The 1,708-nt window shown below is 38.3% G+C and overlaps 1 protein-coding gene across 5 annotated transcripts in view; it reads left to right on the top strand.

The window, feature by feature from the left end:
• Nucleotides 1–1,143: 1,143 nt before the first annotated feature.
• Nucleotides 1,144–1,708, top strand: part of LOC111482695 — a 6,509-nt gene continuing 5,944 nt past the window's right edge. For 2 of the 5 annotated variants that reach the window (XM_023128608.1, XM_023128609.1), the window contains exon 1: nucleotides 1,144–1,385. The gene's annotated coding sequence lies outside the window, so the exon portion shown is untranslated. Of the gene's footprint in view, nucleotides 1,502–1,708 lie in introns of all 5 variants that reach the window. The other 3 variants (XM_023128606.1, XM_023128607.1, XM_023128610.1) reach the window with 2 other exon arrangements.

Here is a 1,708-nt window from a genome sequence, read left to right as displayed (position 1 = left end):
TGATGCAACATGGAAAGGGATCGAGCAGAAAGGTGAGATTGATTGGTTGTTGAGATATCATGGCTGGCAATATCACATATATATTATGAACTAAGACCCACACATTTATGACTATCTTTATTGCTAGATTCTATCCATTTTCATTCTCTGTAGCTACTCAATCTCGTGTCTATTCAACTTATACATATTTACAAGAAAACCCCTAAACTTTGTTAAAATTACTTTTAGGGTATAAATTAAGACCGATAATGATATTGTCCTCTTTAAGCTTTCCCTTTCGGACTTCCCCTCAAGGCTTTAAAACGCGTCTGCTACGGGAAGGTTTCCACACCCTTATAAATGGTGGTTTGTTCTACTCTCCAACCAATGTGGGACATCACAATTCACCTCCTTTCGAGACCCAGCGTTCTCGTTACCACTCTTTCCTTCCTCCAATCAATGTAGGACCGCCCCCAAATCCACCCCCTTTTAGGGCCTAGCGTCCTTACTGGCACACCGCCTCGTGTCTACCCCCATTCGGGGAATAACGAGAAGGCTGGCACATCGTCCGGTGTCTGGCTTTGATATCATTTGTAACGCCCCAGATTCACCGGTAGCAGATATTGTCTTCTTTGGGCTTTCCCTTTCGGGCTTCCCCTCAAGGCTTTAAAATGCTGTCTGCTAGGGGAAAGTTTCCACACCTTTATATATAAATGGTGGTTTGTTCTCCTCCTCAACCAATGTAAGACATCAAAATTTTCGTCTAGAATTTTAATAAATTTTTAGTACTAAAGTCATCGATAATATTAAAATTAAAAAAAATAAATAAGAAAATGTATACCATAAACAAACAAAATTAAAGCTTTGAAAGGAAGAAAAATAAACATTAAATGCCAAAAATGAAAATGAGGGAGAGAAAGTGCACGACACGGCAAAAAGAGGCGCGTGATGGAGAGAGAAAAAGAAAGGCGGTCGGATGAGTCAGCTCCTCCTTTCGGCTTTATGATGACTCATGATGATGATGAATGCAATACCCGTATGTATGTATGTATGTATGTATGCATGTATGTATGTATGTATGTATTTATGATGGGATGGTCTAGAGATTATTCTTTCCTTGCTTCGTCACTCCACCGCCCGTTCCTTGCTTCAATCAATCCCTCGTCCAATTCTCAAAAAATTTCCATCAATATTAAAATTTCCCGTCGGATTACGAACATCAAATCCAAAAGAAAACAAACCCATTTTTTCAATCTTCCTTTTAAGAATTGAATTTAATCAAAATTTCCTAATTTCTTTTTTGCTTCTCGTTGTACGCGTTTGCAAAAGCCGAAGCTTAATAAGAGAGAACCCATACAGTGTTTTTAGTCTCTCTCCCTCTCTCGCGCGCGCTCTGAGAGAAGAAGGTTCTGTTCATGTTCCTCTTCTTGATAGCAAACTATTTCTCTCTGTCTTCATTCTCTGTTCTTATACAGATTCTTTGTTTATCTTCACTCCACATTTTGTCTTCTTCAATTCCCAGGTGGGTTCGATTGAATTCCCCTTTCTCCTTCGTTATTCTCTTTGATTCTTCTTTCTGTGGCTGAATAATCACTCAATTGATGTTCGTTTCTGGTTTTCTTTCTTGTGTGTTCTTTGTTTTTGAATTCTGTTCTTGTTCCTGCAGTCGGGTCTCTTATTTTGTTGATGTTCTGTAATTACTCGTGTTTTTTTTTTTTTTTTTTTTTTT

This window comes from Cucurbita maxima, unplaced genomic scaffold (genome assembly GCF_002738345.1).
Source record: "Cucurbita maxima cultivar Rimu unplaced genomic scaffold, Cmax_1.0 Cma_Scf00008, whole genome shotgun sequence".
Lineage (NCBI taxonomy): Eukaryota > Viridiplantae > Streptophyta > Magnoliopsida > Cucurbitales > Cucurbitaceae > Cucurbita > Cucurbita maxima.
This window is presented reverse-complemented; position numbering and strand designations above follow the sequence as displayed.